This window comes from Gekko japonicus, unplaced genomic scaffold, assembly GCF_001447785.1.
Source record: "Gekko japonicus isolate JY-2015 unplaced genomic scaffold, Gekko_japonicus_V1.1 scaffold126, whole genome shotgun sequence".
In the NCBI taxonomy this organism is placed as follows: Eukaryota; Metazoa; Chordata; class Lepidosauria; order Squamata; family Gekkonidae; genus Gekko; species Gekko japonicus.
In genome coordinates, this window is record NW_015162477.1 from 1,178,959 (window position 1) to 1,199,641 (window position 20,683).

At 42.7% G+C, this 20,683-nt stretch overlaps 1 protein-coding gene across 1 annotated transcript in view; it reads right to left on the reverse strand.

Moving 5' to 3' along the window:
* JAZF1 (JAZF zinc finger 1) overlaps positions 1-14,094 on the reverse strand; it is a 73,520-nt gene extending 59,426 nt beyond the window's left edge. The window contains exon 1 of the mRNA XM_015405793.1: positions 14,027-14,094. The gene's annotated coding sequence lies outside the window, so the exon portion shown is untranslated. The remainder of the gene's footprint in view (positions 1-14,026) is intronic.
* Positions 14,095-20,683: the final 6,589 nt, after the last annotated feature.

Consider the following 20,683-nt stretch of genomic DNA (forward strand, 5'->3'; position numbering starts at 1 on the left):
GGAATATCCTTCAGTACTCTGATAACACTCTCCCCAGCTCTCAGGGGTGCTCCAGATACTGCTTTCAGGATTGCATCCCTTACATGCCTCTTCGAGAATCTTACAACATTTTCCCCAGGCAGATTATTTTTCTTTATGTATCCTGAATATGACCTATAGGCCACATCCATTTCGCTTAGCAAAAATTCCGCCTTCATCTCTGTCACTGGGGCCCTGGGATATAAATGGCTAATTCCAGAAGGTGTCACCTTCAAAATTAAGGATAAAAAAGAAAAGATTGACTCTGTTCTGAAAGCGAGAGAATTTTTAAGTGTCCAGCTGGGAGGGCCAGAGGAGGAAGAAAAAGGGGACAGCAAGTCCAGTGGCGAGCTGGACTCGGGTTCTTCCGGAGAGGACTCTCTGTCAGAGAAAGGGGCAGCAGCTCCTAAAAGTCCTTATAAGTTGCGGAAGAGACTGGACAAGAAAAAGTGAAGGCTAAAGGACTCTGAATTGTGCCTTTGAAAATTTTTGAATTGAGAGGCTTTGGGGTATTTCCTTATATCAGTTAAATTTAAAATGTGGGAAAAGTTAGAATATGTGACTCAGTTTGTAATGAGATTAATATTATTAAGATAACCGTGTATTCAAGCTGATTAGAAGATCTCCTCTCTTGGGTTTTTAGTCAGTAGTGGGTATCTTTTCTTTATCCCCCTAAATGTAGTCCCCTCCCTTATTTCTGTTATAGTTTGTAGTTTTAATAAAAAATGCAATAAAAAATTCCCCATTGGGGAGCAAAGAAAGAAAGAAAAGAAATGCAACCTGGCTCACAGCCAATCCTGTATGTTAATTGGTGTGTTTGAGAAACTGATTGGATGGCTTTAATTTACCAGTGTTTGGGTTGGTTAATGAGCTTGAGCTTCTTCCTTGCTCAGCAGCCTCCCCCTAGGCTTTTACTTTTTCCTCTTAGAGACTTGTGGTATGTATTAGCCTACTTTGCTGTATACATATGTAGTTTAGGACTTTGTTATTTTATTAGAACTTTCCTGCTTCCCCCCTTCCTAATAGATTTAGATAAAGAACTTTGTTTTGATTAACAACTCTAGACTCCTTACCTTATTTACCCAACAACTGTAACTATCCATTCCCAAATCCCAAACTAAGAATGAATAATAATTTAAAGGGGTCTACATCACCCCTTTCTGTGCTAGTAAAATGTAGAATGCAATAGGTGAAAAATGGGGCAAGGCCACAAGCTTGCTCTGATATTTATTCAGATTATTATTTCTGAAGTTTACATGGCCTAATTTTAGTCCTGTTTATATGTTCCATATGTTCAAGCCTATAAATGCCTTTTTCTTGATAAATTACAAGTTTGTGGAACCAACAAATCCATTTTTTTATTACTAGAATGCCAAGGACAATCAATTTCAATCATTTTGCTGAGCTTTTAAGCATAAAGTTACCATTTAAAACAGAGACAGGTTGACATCTAACAGCGTATACTTTTGGTATAGGGAATAGGTTAGTAGAAACTATGCCGGTTAACTACAGTAGCTGAGCTTGCAAAAAAGGTTTGGAATGGATTTAACTGCAAAGTTTCCTGGTCTCAACAAAAAAGATAAAAAAATCTTTTTTCTGAAAAGTTATTTTGCACCTACTGAAATATGTGGAAACAGCATTTGCCTTAAGCACCCCATTGTTATATTCAGCAACTAACAGCAATATATCCACCATGTTGACAATGCAACAATATTAACAGTTGGTACTGGAAGATCTTTTAGTAGGACTACATGATATTCCATCCTTATATTAGTAACACAAGACATCCATGGTCATTTCTGCAAAGGTTATCTGCTCTTTGTTCACTGCTGTTGGGAAGGTCCCCCTCCCAACCTTACGGTGGATTGGCACACTTCTAGGCATGCCAGTCCCCAAGTAGGGGCAGGGGAGGGGGAAGCCCCATCCCTAAACCCCAACCTCAACAGCGATCACCAGTGGCCACCCCTCTCCCTCCCCGCTGCAAAATTTAAAGGGCCCTCCAGCTGATTGGTGGGAGCACATGGCCCACCAACAAGCTGGAGGGCCCTTTAAATCTTGCAGGAGGGGAGAGATAGGGGAAGCTGTTGGCTGCACGCCTGAACCCCAAGTGGCGAATTCACCACTTGGAGTGCAGGCATGCATGGCCCCTGCTTCTTGCTCAAAGCATTTAAAGTGTCCATTTAAATGCTTTGAGCAAGAAGCAGGAGGTGTGCCTGAACCCCAAGTAGTGAATTCGCTTCTTGGAGTACAGGTGCTGGGGGGAGCGCCGGTCCCCAACATGATGATGTAACTTCTGTGTGACATCATTGTATTGGGGACATCCCCGCCATGTCCAGAAATGCCCCCCAAAGTCCACCACCAGGGACTAAGAAAGATCTGGCAACCGTACACACTTCTCAGTGTTTTCCCAACCTTTCCTCAATCTTCCTCAAACATGATTTAATGCATTTTAATTTAATGTCATTTTCTTTGACATTGTCCATGTGGCAGACATTTTGTCCTCACTACTTTTTAATATTAGCTGTTGACTATTGTTATCCTCCGGTATATGTAATTCTATTTTGGTCATGGATTCCCCTGAACATTCCAACACGCTCCAAAATCAGTTCGCTCTCTGATCTGTCATTCAGAGGGTCTCCCTATCCACTGGCTGCTTTGCCTGAGTCCTGCCTCCAACATTCTAAACAGTTTGCTGTTCCTCTCCCCCCCACAACCAGTCAGAACACAGAGGTCATTTGCATATGTGGTCTGATTCGCCTTTGCCTCGGAACACAGAGGTCATTTGCATATGCGGCCTCACTGGCCTTTCCCTCTAACATTCTAAACAGTTTGCTGTTGATGTTCTGAGGTAAAATTAAATCCCCCTTAGTGTCTGTTGGGGGAAACCATGGTTGCAAATCTCCAGGTGAAGGCTAAAGATCACTCAGAATTACAACTGCTTTCCAGATGGCAGAGATCAGTTCCCCTGGAGAAAATGGTGGACTCTGTGTCCTTATATCCTGCTGAGATGGCCCCTGTATGACAGCCAATGTGATGTAGCAGTCAGGGCTTCAGCTATTAAAACTGAAGTCAAGATGACCCAGATCAGTTCTCTTGGAGACAATGGCTGCTTTGGGCAGTAGATTCTATGGCATTATACCCTGCTGAGGTCCCTCCCCACCCAAAATCTTGCCCTCCCTAGGCTCTACCCCTCAAATCTACAGGTATTTTCCAACCCAGAGTTGGCAGCTGTGTAATTGGCTATGGAACCATTTTCCAGACCCTTGGAACTCCAGAAAATGTGGCACAGGAGGAGGTGCTTTTCTACCTTAGCTGTGACTGCATAGCCCCAAATTAACATAAGCCAACCTCCAGGCAGCACCTGGAGATCTCCAGCTATTAAAACTGATGTCCAGATGACCAAGATCAGTTCTCCTGGAGACAATGGCTGCTTTGGGCAGTGGATTCTATGGTATTATACCCTACTGAGGTCCCTCCCCACCACAAATCCTGCCCTCCCCAGGCTCTACCCCTCAAATCTACAGGTATTTCCCAACCCAGAGTTGGCAACCGTGTAATCAGCTATGGAACTACTTTCCAGACCCTTGGAACCCAGAAAACATGGCACAGGAGGAGGTGCTTTTCTACCTTAGCTGCCACTGCATAACACCCCCCTCCCCCTCAAAAAACAAGTCAGAGGTGGAGAGAACCATATCTGTTACCATGAGGCTGTCTGTCAGCTACGCTGCCATGGGGGTTGGGGAGTTCAGTCTGTGTCTGGTTAATTGCTACTGCATTCCTTTCTGTGCTTTTTCTGCTCTGCACCAAAATGCTTATCTATACAGATGTGCAGGAGGGAGTTGTATCGTCTGGGTTTTTCCTAGATGCCGTGGGAGAGTGTTGGCTCTCAGCTTTAGCTACCTAACGGTCTCCCAGCTTTATCCCGCACGCGGGAGGGTGCCTAATTGGCCAGTGCTATGGAGGGGGTGCATACGAATACCCTATATCCTATTAGGCCCGAGGGGCCGCCACCATTCTTAACAGTGCTTATGTTACTGCATCTATAGCTCTGCAATAAAAGTATTACCGTTCCTGAATGCGTGCACTTCATTGTTGGCTGTGGGTTCCCCCATTCTACCCACTTGGGGCAGCAAAATGACTTGAGACAGCCCTGCCTTATAGCTAAGCAGAAGGAAAGAAACATGGCTTGCCTCCCACCATTTTCCGCTTCCCTCTGCTGCCCCACCAGCCACAGTCGGGACACTCATCTGGAGCTTCCTTCTAGATCTCGTCGTATTTCTTCCCACAACGGGCATTACTCCTAGTATTAATATAATGCTATAACCATATGTGTAACGGATTCTCTGAATTTCCAGCTTTCATTGTGGACAAAGGAAGTCTCTAGTTCCTTCCTTGGTGGAGATATAATGGACAAGTAGGGTTGCCAGCACAAGGCTAGCAATGCGTGGGAGACTAACTAGTAAAGTGGAGGCCCTCACTGGTGATGTACTGGTTGCACAATTACATCACTTCCAGCATGACAGACCAAACCTGTGTGGCTTAACCATATAGTGTTGGCCAAGTGCTACAGTGTCGCCAGCAATGTGAGAACATCACTACCAGTTGTACCAGAATTGATGTTGCATTTTCTATTCTCCCCACCCCTGTCCAGTGCTCCCTCTAAGCTGTGGAGTCTTGTGAGCAAAAATTCTACTTTGAGCGCTACTGGCATTAAAGTTGTGAGTGAGCGATTTGGCTACTACATAAATTAGTTTGCTCTGGAGCCATCCTTCCTGAGCTAAGACAAAAATGTGTGACCCGGAGGCAAAAAAAACTCTAAGCTAGCTCGCACTAACTCAGCTTAGAGGGAACACTGCCCCTGCCCCATTTTTCTTCTGCTACCCAGCTGAGCAGTGGTGGGAACAGCCAGCAGGTGGTGGCGGGTCTCCTGCTGAAGTGGGCAACCGAGCACCCCTATGGGAAAGGCATATCTGCATTGAAAGGGGCTAGAGACTTGTTTTTTTTAAAAGAAAGTTGACAATTCAGAGAATCTGTTATACATATTATTATAATATTACATTGATATATAGTATTCAATTGCTGATTTTTTAAAAAATGCAAAAACACTAGTGGCCCAGAGGAGTGGGAATGGTGGGAACTGGGACAGGAAAATGCAGGGAAACCTGCCATGTGGCAGCCCTACTACTGCTGTGCTGTACTGGCAGCCATAGCAACAAGGGGGAAACAACACAAGCCAGTCCCCATGTAGAAACCACCAATGTGTACACATCCTGGTTCCTGTATAGGAAAGAACACAGGGTATGAGAGTGTGATGGACATAGCCAAGTCCATAACTGCCAGTCTCCCTTTCCCCTGATGATTTGGAGAGAAAGCCAGCAACAGCCAGTCAGGGATCCCAGAATTTCGGAGGAAGAAGGGGAGGGGGAGAAGCATAAGTGAAAAAAATCCTTTTAATGGCTACTTGAGTCAGAGAGGGTTTCGAGGTTCCTTAAGCAGAGTAGGGATCTTGCTCTGTCTCAAGTCACTTCAGGTGGAACTGACTGGTTACTGTGATGGCCTAGTCTGGCACACACTAGTTTATAGTTCTCATTCATGAGCTTTCAGGCACAGGACTGAATGGGGTTTTTCTTAGCAAATATATTTTAGTGCCCGTTAGAACAAAGTTATTACACGACTCTGTCTCATTGTTCTATATTCACATACCAGATACATTGTTCTATACTCACATACCAGGCTGTTGCCTGGAAACTATATCCAATTCACTGTTCTTATTTAACATAGGCCTATTAAGCATGCACAGCTTACTGCAGATTTTCCAAGCAGTAAGCCTTTAAGTTTGACTTCGGATTCTGTGCCTGCCTTATGCACCATTCTATTTATTTATTTATTTAATTAATTTATACCCCACCCTCCCAGCCAAGGCCAGCTCAGGGCGGCTTTTTCCTATGATGTATTCATTCTGCAGCTACAATTTTAAAAAAAAACACTTTTCTAAATTGGGGTGGGAATGTCCAAAGATTTTTTTAAAAAATTCTTTACACAATTGCCCTATTGCAGCTATGCAGTAGAGTCCAGCAATTTTTTTTCAAAGCTTCAGGATTCCCATCCCAATTTCTCCCTCTCTTTATATCTCATGTCAATCTCATTCTGTGCTGATGATCCCCCTCTTTATTTTGTTTGCATGTAGCACAGAAATCTTTTTTTTTTTTTGCACTGGGGATGCTGCCTCCTCTCCAATCCACCTTTCAAGTCAATACCCGCAGGGAACTAAACCTTGCACAGCACCTTTTAAACTCCCCCCACACTTTATTTTTAAAAATTCAGCTATAGTCTCATATTGCTAGACTCATTCTGATTGTAAAACAAATTGAAAAATTGAAACAACGAGGGAAAAACTAATCAATGGAGCTTGTACACTGTTGATGCGGGGAGGATGGCAGAAGGTGCAGAGTGGGCAGAATGACCTCCATGTGGGCAGGGGAATGACCTTTGAGGGGCAGCAAAAGGACAGGAGGGGAATACGAGGGAATCTGTATGCTTTTTAATTACCTTTGGCTTGGAAGTGAAACAAGGGGAAAAGTGGCACAAAGGCACTCCCAGAAAACCCAGGGAAACAATGACCAGGAAGCAAATGGAACGCTGAAGGGAGGAAAATGCAATGCAAAGCTGACAGACATGCATGGTGAAAGCAAGGGAAAACACCTGTGTGGAATAGGCCTTTTTCAGATCCCCAAAATCTGATTTAGAGCAGCTCAAAAGGTGGGGAATGAAATGCAACCCTACTGTGCAGATAAATATAGCTAAAATGTTATCACAGAGCATTATATGTCTTTCTGTCTGGTACATTTTATTCCACTTGTCCTTCAGTACACTCAGGGCAGCATACATACATTCCCATGTTAAAATGCAATACTAATCAGAATTATACCGTTCTGAGCTCACTGACTTCAATAGTGAATTTCGACCTCCGGTTTATGACGACACGCTGGCAGACGTACCTCCCGGACCTCCTGGGGGTACAATCCATGCGCTAGCGGTTAGGAGGGGGGGCGATTGTTCGCTACCCCCCTGGAGCCTTTGTGAAAGGCTCCTAGCCATGGGGCTTTTGAAGGGTGGCCTCTTCACCAGTGCGATGCTAGGGAATTGAGGTGCTCTTCCACCCCGATGGTCCAGCCGCCATGCGTCCAAATGCAACTAGAGCTGCTGACCGGGACAAGCATCAGAGATCGAGCACTTAAAACGCATTTCAAGCGAGGTCTTATGACCAACAACTAACAGTGAGTCAAGTGAAAGCAAAACACCGGCAACTTAAAAAGAAAGTCCCCCCCCCCGAGAACAGCGAGAAAAGCGAGTGGGGGAGGGGGCCCTCCCATACGCATGAACTAAAAAGCGATTTAGCAAGGGGGGGATGGAATTAAAAGTGTTGAAATCTGTTTTAAGAACCTTACCAGAGCGCGGATAGGCATTGGGTGACTTTCAGAGACTTTAGCAAGTTTTGACAAAAGTAAACAATCCATAAAAATGGAGTGGAAAAAAGCGGAGAGAGACAAACAATCAAAAGTGAAACCACCAGGGAGCATGAACCCCCACCAGAAGAGACCACTGAGTTCTCTAAACTTTTGGCAGACTCTTTGCGCCCTTTACTGGACCAGATGACTAGCATCAATCAGCAGCTGACAACTCTAAATCAGAACTTTGCAACTCAGCAGCTCCAACTGTTTGAAACTACAAAAAAGACAGAGCAAACAGCTGAGAAAGTAAAGGAAATAGATGCCAACTCTAAAAAAGTTAAGAAAAAGGTGCAAATGCTGGAAAGGAAGCAAGCTTCAGATGAATCTCAATGTTTACAACTGCAAATAGAGAAAGCTAACCTGGTCCTCCGTTCCAAGGGGTCCCTGAAGTAAAAGACGAGAATCTAAAACAACTTTTGAGTGATGCATTAGCTCCAGTTACAGATTTAAAAGCGGAATACCTTATAAGTGAAATTGATGTGGTCTATAGGGCCTGTTCCGTTTACATCAAGAAAAATAATCTGTCTGGGGAGATAGTGGTTAGATTCTCGAAGAGACACGTGAGGGACTCTATCCTGAAAGCAACTACAGGAAAACCCCTGAAAATTGGAGGCAACACCATCAGGATTTTAAAAGACATCCCATTTGAGATAAGGATGAAGAAGTACAAAGACTTAATCCTTTTTTTTTTAACCAACAAACAGCATTTCCTACAGATGGTTAACCCTCGAAGGTGTCATTTTCAAACTGCAGGACAAAAAAGAAGAAATTGACTCTGTTTCCAAAGCACGTGAGTTCCTGAGATTGCAATTGAGAGAACCAGCTGAGGACGCTAAAGAAGAGATGACAGCAAATCTAGTGGTGAACTGGACTCTGTGCCTTCCGACGAGGATTCTGCTTCAGAAAAGGGGGCGGCTGCCCCTAAATGAGAATACCGATTGAGGATTAGAAAAGATAAAGCAAAGTGAAGGCTGAAGGACTCTGAATGGTGCCTTAAAGCATGTGATATAAATGATGCTTTTGGGGGTGTCTTTAAACAGTTAAAATGGATAAAAAGATAAATATTTTAGCTTAACTGACTATGTTCAATGTAATGTAAGCATTTTAGACTAACACTTATATAAGATGATGTAATGATCTCCTATACTTTGGGCTTTAGTTAGTAGTGGTTTTCTTTCCTTTCTCCATCGATGTAGATGTTCCCTCCCTATTTTTTTGTTGTAGTTTGTAGTTTATAGAAAATGCAATAAAAATCCCCTCCGGGGGGCAATTGTTTTTTTAAATAGTGAATTTCATGGCACAGTGGGAATTCAAGAATTTAATCTGTACCTTACACTGACTCTCATGAGCAGTATAAAGAATTATATGAGGCTTAAAAGCAAAGAAAAGAGTGTCCCTATCCAGTCATTATATTTTCAGGGGGGGGTTTTCTCTGCCTCCTGGGTGTAGAACTGCTGACCAGGGCAGATTATTTTATTTTTTATTTCATTTGTTTAATTTGTATCCCGCCCTCCCTGCCAGGGCAGGCTTAAGGCGGCTTACAGTATATATGTATGTGTGTGTGTGTGTGTGTGTGTGTGTGAATGTATATATACAGCGAGGAATTATTAAAACATGAGATTTGAGTAAAATCACAACATGTAAAATCATAGGTGCTAGTAAACATACCGTATTTTCCGGCGTATAAGACGACTGGGCGTATAAGACGACCCCCAACGTTTCCAGTTAAAATATAGAGTTTGGGATATACTCGCCGTATAAGACTACCCCTCTTCCAATGCACACCAAATAAAAATTGAAAAAACATCAGATTTGAGTCACGGAGAACACGAGGAAGGCCCTCCACTTCCTCTTGCAGGCCCGATGGTGGAGTTTTAAGAGATAATTGAGAGAAGTGGAGCAGCCTGGAAGGACCAGCACGGGAAACACCACCGCCTCTCCCTCCCCCCCCCCGCGCCCTCTCTCTTCCTATTCTCTACTCCCAGCGTTGAATGTTCAACACCAGCCTTGCCTTGCTTTCGGGGGAGGAAGATGCTGCCTGGGCTCAGGAGAGCGAGCCCCACGTTTCATAAAAGTGAAGTTGTGGGAGGAGGGGGGGTGAGGAGAGTAGCCGAGGGGGGGGATTCTCTGAAGTTTTGGCTCCAACCCCCTCCCCTTCTTTGGAGGACAGACTCTATCACACATCTCTGCTGAGCTCCCTCCCCTCCCCAAACTCCACTCTCCCCAGGCTCCACTCCCAAATTTCCAGAAAATTCTCATCACAGGAAGAGCTGGCACTATCACTAAACTGTAGCAACACTTCCTCACCAACTCAAGCTGCAATCCTATCCACACTTACTTTTGAGTAAGTTTTGCAGGATTTACTTTTGAGTAAGTTTTGCAGGATTTACTTTTAAATAAACATACATTGGATTAGACTACTGATCCCTTCTTAAAGTATCATTTCCTCTCCTCAAATGAGGAGGCTGGTAAAGGAATTGCATATGATTAACTAGTCCGCCTTGAATTTTTAGGTATCAAAATCTTGTACATTTTTTGATGTTGATCATTTGGACAGTCAATAGATTCTTTAAAGAGTTTAAACAGATTTTAATGAAAATAGCTTACCTCCAGGGGTCATTTCCTGCAGGAGTGCACAGGAGCGGAGCTCCGGCAGTAAGGAGCCCAGGGGGCGGGCACATGCAATAAACCCTGCCCCCTGCTCCCAGCAGCCCTCAGTCAGGTCACAGGAAGCAAGAAGCAGCCAGGTAAGTTGCAGAGCCCCCCCAGCTCGCCTTCAGGTACCCGCTCTCCCTCCTCTGTGAGGGCAGATCTGCATGCCCCCCCCCCAAATAGCTAGCAATCCAAAACAGTCCAGTGGTGCCTGAGTGGTGGGTGTTGCCTTCTGACACACTTCCGGCGATGTCAGCTAATGAGCTCCTGCACCTCTTTTTCTACGAAATGACCCCTGCTTACCTCTGTGCTATGTAGTCATCTAGCTTATTTCTAATAGCAAATTTCTGTTTTCCTGTGAGATTTGAATTGATTTTGTGCTCTTACTAGTGCAGTGTAAAAGATGGAATGTTCTTCCACATAAAAATTGCTACCATATAGAAAACAAGAAGCCAAGGGAAAGTGTTCTAAGTCAGGGGTTCTCTCTGCCATAATGGTTTTCTATCTGTAGGGAATTGTTATGAATGGAAGTCAGGCTCTAAGTTTAGATTGTTAAGTTGGACCCAAACCACCACCAGTGGAGGAAAGTGGGTAAAGTGGGACTTCCCTAATTCCCCCTCCTGCTACAACCCAGTGAGTCCGCTTCTACTCCTGGGGATCAAGGGACCTTCAGGAAAGCCTGGGGGTGGTGGACAAAGTGCGAATCTGCCACGGGAAATTGTCTTTCCTTCCTGTGCAAATGGGAGCGCCATAAGGGTGGTAGAATAGCGCTTTCAGATCCAACCCAGAGTAGGGATTTTCCTCTAATACATATATGCCCTTTTCATCTTATAATGCATATAAAAAGCTTCTTTGCATCTTATCTGTTTCCAGCATAGAGAATGTTGGTAAGAATGGTTTTGTTGTTCAAAAGAAAAAAATGCCTCATATTTCATTTATAAGATTTCTTTATAGTTTGCTGGGAGAATAGGTTTAACAATAATGTATATCCATGCACTTCGTTATTTCATTTAATTAATTTAATATGTTTTATTTGAACATTCTATTATTAACTGACAATAAAAATGATTAAAAGAAAATAATAAAATTTTGGCCAGCTGCATAAATTCTTCCAAACAAACAACAAGCTATTCCTCTGATACTCAAATGAATTCATTTCTGTGCATGTTGTTTGCATTACCATCTAAGGTTTGTGTTGTTCCCTCTCTAAAGCAAATCTGAGTAGGGGGTATAAAGATATGACTATATGAACAGTAACACATGATCCCAGTTGGCCAATGCCGACATAAAATAACATCAGCCCCCCCCCCTAAATAATCTGCCAAGTGACATGTGACTTTGATCCAGCTACTTCTGTGCTTTGTCACAAATATTCACTCCAGCAGCTAGTGGAAGCATCTGCATGTACCCTGCATGAATAGCAATGCTTTGAGAGGGGGAGGGATATGAATTTCCTTTCTGGGATAAATGGGAGAGTATTGTACTTTATCATCGGGAAGAGGGAAAGTACTAACAACCTATAATGAAAACACTTGACAACCCTGAATATTAAAATTTACAAATTTCTTCCAGCATATAGTCACATGACTCTGTGGAACCTCATTTGAGTCTGGTGTACACAGATCACAAGAATCAATAGACAAACCATGTTCTAGAATTGTACCTGCTTTCAAACTTTGTGCTTGAATGCCCCCTCCAAACCTCACTATACAAAATCCGTTCTCAGACTTTATGTACTGGGAGGCTGGCAACCCTGTGTATTGCGAATGTGCTGCTCTCAATATATATGGTGGCCATGTTGTCTGAACAGGACCACCATGTGTATTCTGCATGCATGTACATACATCAGTAGCCAATGGAAGCTGCAGAGAAAATTGAGAGGGCAATTTGTGATTGGAGGATAATTGTGTCTACAGGTTCAGCTAGCCAATCGGACTTTCTTGGTTTGCCCAGGTGGCTCATGGTTATTAATGAGAGATGAAGATAAAAGCTGTAAGCTGCATTCAGACATGTTTTTTGCAACACATTCTGGTTTATCTACAAGACATACGTAACAAATCCCAGTCTAAATCCCAGTTTATCTGCTTCTTGCTTTCTCTCTGCCTCCCACTTGGGAAGGTATTCTCCCTATACGGCTGTCTCTGTGTTCATACAGCTTGCAAGGAGAGGTTCCACTCAACAAACTGTCACTAGTGAATTCACAGCAAACTATGACTGGTTCAAATCATGGTTAAAAAGCACTCTACAAGCCCTAGTTTAAATCCTGGTTTATTAGACTGACTGCATTCAAATATCACCACTAACTATGTTTTGATCAAATCCTAGTGTATAAATTACTCTGAGTGTACAAAAAATAGCATACACATTTAAAAACAGATAAATATAAACAGCAATTTATTGTGATGTCTTCTAGCCTCATGTCTAGCCCATATGGATTTTTTTTAAGTGTGAATGGTCCCAGATTCCTCCAGACCCACAATCTCATACATACTGGACAATCATGAATACAACTTGCAGCATAACCTGGGATCGCAGTGGCTGAGAAAGTGCCCAAGGACTCATGCTAGATATATCTATGATTGCTTAGGATCACAGACTGATCAATGCAGGTGCATTATCAGGGATTTTTAGGACAGCTTGTGAGAAGAAAACTCTTGTGTAAATCAGGCACTAAGCACTCTCAGATTTGGCAAAAAATATACCACAGGGTTACCCAATTGCCCCAGTGCCCTGAAGCACAGAGTGTAAAACTAAAGGAGAAACTATCATTTACTGTGGCTCTAATGGGTAATATACACAAGATAGGTCTGTAACATGAACCTACTCATTTTTAGCATGGCACCTGGGGCTTTGGATGTATTGTCTAGCAAGACATAATATTTGAAATTCAGTGGTGTTTCAAAAGCAGTTTGCAATGGGTAATGGGGGAGAGCTGCTATCCAAAATGAAAAGAATCACTAGGCATAAAACTTTTATGCAAGCCTTAAAGAGCTTTCTGGATTGTGCTTGTGACCACTATAGATTGGGTCCAAGAACTCCTCCTTTCTGCTAACCAGAAGAGAATCCTTGGGTCCAACTGTATGTAGTACTAGAAACAAGAACTGGCCAATGCACTAGACTAGTTAAGGATTATCTGGAGAGATGTTCTCCCTCTCTTCTAATAGTAGGACTCAGGGTCACCCAATGAAATCGTCTGGCAGTAGGTTCTGGGGGTGGTTACTAGATTAGATGGCTGTTCAACAGGGCTAGACAAGTTCTCAATAGAACTAAACAGATTTTCCACATTCAGAGGCAATATACCTCAAAATATAGGTGTTGGGACGTACAGTAAGGGAGGTCTGCCTGTAGGCTTCTCAGTGGCATGTGGCAGCCCATAGCGGTAAAGAGAATGTCAGGTTAATTGGATCCCCACTGTGATCCAGAAGGGCTTTTCTTATGATGCGACGCTTTCAGGAAGCTATTGAACAATAGCCAGGACCATCTTAGAAATATTACTGTATCTAATTGTCTTCTGCTCAAAATTAATGCAATTTTTTTAAAAAACACCAATCAACCACCACTGTATTTAGTTCAAATTATGGCCCAGTTTATCACTCAGAAAGGCTGCATTGCAGTAAAACCATTAGCAGCATCTCCCCCAGTTTGCTTTCATCTCACAAAAACAACAGTAGTGAATAAAAATATTAAGGGAAACTGTTTTTATAAACTACCCACCTCTTTTAGGAGCAATAATGCTATAATTTCCACATTTCCTTGTAATTTTTGGTAGTCTACACATTTCAGAATTCATGGCAATACATCTCAAAGGCCACAGAGGTTTATATCTATATGCAAAAATGACTCACCTATTAATGTAACTGAGAGCAACATACGTTGGCTGTTGTAGTTCTTGTTTCTCTAATACACGTGGGTCCGTATCTGTAATCAAAATGCATATATACAGTTATAAGGACTCATAGAAAATATCATGTAAAAAACCATTTAGTGTCATCCAAAGAAATAACAGGACTGTCTTTCTAGCTGTGTTAAGTCTGCTGCATCAAATGAAAACAGAAGTCCAGTACGCACCTTGAAGATTAACAAAATTTATTCCAGCACAAGTTTTCATGAGTAAGAGCTCATTTCAACTATCCATTACACTCATTTTCGATTTTCTACTTACTGTTTCATTAGCACAATGCTTTCTTGTGAGCCAATCATTTAGGCCACAGGGCTATCAAGACAACATATAGACTCACGTAGAAGCATCAGTGTTGCAAGCAGTGTTCACTCTAAGCTGAGTTAGTGTGAGCTAGCTCACAGTTTTTTAGCCTCCAGCTCACACATTTTTGTCTTAGCTCAGGAAGGGTGGCGCCAGAGCAAACTAATTTATGCAGTAGCCAAATTGCTCGCTCACAACTTTAATGCCAGTAGCTCACAAAGTAGAATTTTTGCTCACAAGACTCCATAGCTTAGAGGGAACATTGGTTGCAAGCAGCACCAATGCTACCGCTGTGCTCGAAACATGTATGTTGTACAGAGGTTTCTGTGATGGTAAGGCAACAGTAGAGGGGCAGGCAGAATCCCAAAGGTTTTTGCAGCTCTTCTAGAGTACTAGTAAAAACCCTGTGCTGTTTCAGATCAGTTTAAATAGCTTCAAGGGCTTTAGCTGGCAAGAGGTTCAAAGAGGCACATCTCTGCATTCATTAGCCAAGAGTAAGAGTCTGCTTTACCTCCTGTAGCACACACTACTGTTTTCTACCATTACAGCTATGGCACATTCTCATGACTGGGTTACCTCAAAGTAGATTCAGGATCAAATAAAAAATATTAAAAGGAAATAACTTTTTTCATCCAGCAACCTTGCTGAGCCATTTTGCTTTAGAGTCCACCATTGACAATAACCACCATTCTGTTGTGCTTTGCTTCTGAGGTCTACCCTGTCTGCATCACCTGAGTTCTCTGTCAGCAACTCAAATCAAAGCACGTCTACAACACAATTTTACTAGCATGGTGCCATTAGAAAATGAGAAAGAGGAAAATTAGTTCCCTCCAAAATTGATTTTCGAGTATGAATGGAAAAAAACAACCCAATTGTAATAAAAAACAAAATTAGGGTGCTAATCTCATCATTTTGCTACATTAACACAAAACAGAACTGAATGCTTGAACATATGAAGCTGCTTCAAACGGAGGCAGGCCCATTAGTCCGTGTACAATGCAAACCTAATGGGAGTTGCCAACTGCCTGGAGAAAAAAAGTCAGATCTTTTTAATAGAGGTTTAATGGGGTGTTATTTACTAAGTGTGCCATGAAATCTGGCAGAGGGTCTCCAAGACCTCAGGCGCTATTTCTAGCTGTGTTCTTACTGGAGATGCCAGAAACTTCTGCATGAGAAGTCAAGGTTGCCAATCTCTAGGTGGGGCCCGGAGGTCTCCTGGCATAATAACTGATCTCCAAACAACAGCGATCAGTTCCCCTGGAGAAAATGGCTGCTTTGGAGGATGGACTTTACGGCATGATGCCCTGCTGAGGTCCCTCCCCTCCCCAACCCCGCCCTTTGCAGGCTCCACCCCTCAGACCTCCCAGAATCTCCCAGTCCAGAGCTGGCAACCCTATGCATGTTCTACCACTGAGCTACGGGCCCTGCATTTAAAACTCTAACTGAGATTAAACTACAGAGGCAGACGTACCAGAAACAAAACAAATGTTTTAAATCACTGTTTTAGGCACAGCCACTTTTACAATACAACTTTCAAAAACGCAGTGATAGCTTTCCGTGTGAAAGGGAAAACATTTTTAACAATTTTTGGTTGATAGTGTACTTGACACATGTATCAGTCACTCACATGTGCATAATATTCTGTATTTCAGTGCACACACAACTTTTATCCCTTACATCTTTCAGAGTGGCACTCCTATTTTATCTTTTCAGCAGACATTTATGAAAAGCCATACCACATTCTAGATTGTTTGGTCTATATAGCTTCAGGAGTATGAAACCTGAATGAACAGAAAGAGAACTTCCCCACAGAGCAGTTCACAGTTTTTCCCTAAAAATGCAAATTTAAGATCAATTCAATGACCATCAATTAAATCCCTTTTTTTTGTTGTCAATGACAAGTATTTCACTTCCTGCATATCAGGAGGAAAAGGAAGGCGCCATAGAAAGGGAGCATTCGAAGTGTAGTCAGCATCAGTCTGCTGAGATCTGCCTGTCTCCCTTCTCCAAGCAATAGACATGGCCACTGAAATCATTCACTAAATTACTAAGGCAGTCAAACAATTGTCATTCAACAGTGTAACTACTTGAAAGTAAGAACAAATATTAACACTAGCCTGGTTTTGGCCACTTGGCTTTGGGAACAATTAAATTGGATCATCCTGAGCACCCATACCCCATTATGGGTGATAAGGACTTGGAGCCTTGTATTTGATAGGGCTGCCAGGCCTCCTACCAGCTGCCTTAGCTGCCCACTGCTGCTTGGAGTGGTGGGGGAAAAAAAGTTTTAAAAGACAACATCATCCGTGCTGCTATATCACTTCTGGTATTGCTGGAATCTGGAAGTGATATAAGGGAGCTCTAGGAATTACTGAAAACTCTATGGTTACTATCCATCACTTCCAGTGATTCTTAGAGCTGCACTTTATTGCTTCCAAGTTTCCCCCAGAAGTGACATAGCAATAGAGATGATGTTGTACCCCCCCATGTCCCTGCCTCCAACCTTCCCATTGGTTGCCAGACTACACATGGCTATAAATGTTGGGCTTCAACAGCATTTGTATCTAATGTTTATTTATTTATTATTAAGTATATTTTTACTCTGCTCTTCCTCCAAGCAGCTCAGGGTAGTATACATCATTCATTTACTATTCATACGTCCGCTATTTTATCCTCACAACAACCCTGTGAGGTAGATTGGAGGGTGGGGAAGAGGAGAAGGAGAGATCCTACACGAATAAACCATGCTGACTCTCACTATTTCAACTGGTTTCAGGCCATTTATTTCATCCTCATTTGAAATGTTTGTCAACAGTTTGGGGGCATTTTCCACAATGATAAAAAAGCAATCTTAAAAACTTGGAATATAGTGGGTACTTAGAACCATATGGCTGCTGAAAATTCAGGTCCTAAAAGTGATTGTACCAAAAGAATCATGACTATATTACTGTATAATTACTGCCTGTCATGCAGACCAGAGTAAATTACTCCAGCGTAACTATTTCCTTCTGTGAAGAAAGTTGATGCACATTTGAGATTGTTACTAGTACTACTGTCATGATGCATTCAAGAAAACAGTTGCCAAAACTAATTATGAAAGAGCTTGCTTGTTTTGCAGGGAGGCTTTTCTTCAAAATCATTAATTTAGCAGGAATTTACTTTTATTTGTTTCATTTTTTGTACATCTTTCTCACTGAGACTCTAGGTGGATTACACAATTAAAAACAATGCAGTAGGAACAGTCATACATGCAACAAACACTGCATTACAAAATTAGAGAATGCACTAGAAGACAGTCACTGTCTGTCTCTGGGCCCCTGCACATAGTGCATAAATATAAGAGCTAGGTATGTAAAACTAAAAAAAATGCAATTTTCTTGGGGAAATCCCTTTTATAAAGGTTATTTTAAAGTTACAAATTTCCTGTTTGCTCTTGGGGAAAGACTCCATTATTCTTTACCCCTGCTTAGAAATCTGCCAATCATGTCTGAGGAGTCCGTTTTATTAGATAACATATTGTTCAATGCACTTTAAATTCTGAAGCCTGCATGTTCAAATTCTGACTTGTGCAAAACCTGATATATTCTACTTTTATACTCAGTTTTTAATGTAATCGGCATGGCTGGCTAAAGAGCTTAGCATTTTTGTTTAGGCACATTCGTCAAAGATAACAAGGCTTTTAGGGTTTAAAGGGAAATGACCTTCCATGGGAAATACCAGCAAGGTCCCTGGGAACTCTGGACAACTTTCTTGGCTTCTTTCTTTTTGATAGCACAGCTTAGATGCTGCCTCCCCAGCAGACAGCTGATCAGAATGCCACAAATGCCCATCTACCTCCCACTCTCTCTGCAGCTGCCTGTTTTCCTTCTCCTGGCATGCACTGTCACCCTTTTCCTTCTGTATCCTTTACCCTGTGTTAGCTCATTCACACATTTCCCCCCTTCTCCCTTTCTTTGCATCGTGCTTTCCCTGCCGCATTCCTCGCACTAATTTGTCATCCTCTTCCAGATATGCCCTTTAAGCCAGCTCTGCTCCCAATCTTGATTTCTGTGCATTGCAATCGGTTATCTCGGTGGAGGAAGAGGCCAGCGACTGGGAAGTGCTTCAGAAGAGATATGGGCAGGGGCTTAGCAAGAGAGACAAGGGCAGGCATATAAAAATGCCAAGTAGAGGCTTTCAACTTTTCTTCAAGCATTAGCAGGGTAGTAAAATGAACTGAAAGCAGTCTAAACAGTTTCACATGGAATACCCAGAGTGCCTTAAATGTATCTGCAGATGACGAATGTTTCTTGAAAAATCATTCAATGCTAAACTGCTTTTCAACTCTGTTGGTCCTGGGGGGGGGTAGGAAAGGGGGGGAATAGACTTTAATGCAGCTACCACAAACCAGTGCCTGTAAAACAGCTACAGCTGTCATTTATTCTGAGCAGATCAGTTCTTGGTCATGTACAAACATCACCTTAACCCACTGGCTTCCTGAGTTAGTGTGTGGTACTAATGACTCATTATTTTATTGCTTTCGTTGTACAGTTAAGAGCTTCACGTTTGGTGTGTTCTCCCCCTCAACCACAAATACACACAGACTTCAGTGATCAGTGGCAATGGACCAGAAGTCTTCATGTTTGGGTCAGGCACTCAAGACAACATGCAGCAAATTAGCCGAGGGGTCTGCATGTCTCCTACCACCCTTTTAAAAAACCTATTCTTTTTTTAAAAAGAAGTTGAGAAAATTTTAAGCTACTCTAGGAGCTCAGAGACCTGAAATGTTAAAAAGTGAAAAGGTAAGTCAGCTCACAGAGTACCACTCACATTTGCAATTGCTGCTCAGCAGCCTAAAGAGCCACATTGCTCCTGCATGTCCTGGGGTGAGGATGCAGAGACTGTGCAGAATGGGTGTGTGCATGGAGCGGATGGGCCCTTTACTTCCATTGCTGCCATGAGGCTCGCAGCTTACCCATCCTCCAGTCCCACCTGCAGCAGCTGTTTCAAGTTGGGAACCACATGTCAGCTACAAGCTCTATCAGGCAACGGCTTTACCCACTTTCCTGGAATATGGGGTAATTGCCGCATTGGGGGATGGTGCTCAGAAAAGCCACAGATGGCATGTCAAAGAGCCACATGTAGAAATCGAAGCTGATCTACACGTTTAGCAAAAACCACAGTACAGTATTTATTCAAGTGGAGAACTCCATGTTCCTATGCTCCCCTCGCCATGATAAATATTTCCCGAATCCAGAAACCTAGCACCCTAAAAGAGAAGGCTATTTTGTATTATGAGGTGAAAACAATCCCAAGACAGTGCTGAACATCTCGATCAGCACTGGCCAACTAGACTGCACCATCCTTACAGAGCTGTTCTGAATCAAAGGTTTCATTCATGGGGACGGTACTGCCTCAGCCAGTATTCTCAAAAATAAACATTTAAACTGGCTTCTTCAGAATCTCAGGACTATTCCTAAAAGGACATGTCATTTACTACATTACTAAAACCTCAATCAAAGAAAATCTGTTAAACACTTCAGGCTTCAAACATTTCCAGAATGGGAACACCAGGGCAGAGAATATGATGTAACGTAGTACATACTTATCCCATTGTAAAAAAAAAAGAAAAAGAAAAAGCTAATATCCTGCTCCTTGCTTGGCCGGGTACCCCTCCCAAGCCTCCGGGGGGGAGTTTGGACAAAAAACACTCTGCACACAGTTTAAGATGGAACCTTTCTATATGTATATGGGGTATGTGCAGGGTAGCCAGCTCTGGGTTAGGAGATTCCTGTAGGTTTGGAGGTGGTGCATGGGGAAGGAGGGGAGAGAACTTAGCTGGGTATAATACCATAGACTCCATCCTCCAAAGCAGCCATTTTCTCCAGGGGAACAGATCTCTGTTGTCTGGAGATCAGCTGTAATTCCAGGATATCTCCAGGCCCTACCTGGAGCTTGGCAGCCCCAGGGCCATGGTATGGTACTACTGGCTAAATCAAGTGGAGAGCTGCATGTTCAAAGGTCCGTGTTCCCTTAAGAAATGTTCTGCGAAAGCAGAACTCCATTATATCAAGGAGAAGGGCAAGCTGGAACCGTTGGTCTGATATTAACCCTGGCCATTCACTCAGGAATGGGAACTGCAGGCACAGCAGCAACTTGCACAAGTGCATATCCAGCTATGGATATATAGCCACAAGCCTGTTTTCCTGTTTTGTTTTGTCTTCAGTTGAATCAGAGCAAGAATTTGGTTTGCATATGTTGCATCTGGTTTGTGCAATTGGCAGTTGTTGTGCCACCCAGTCCATTTACACACAACCTCATG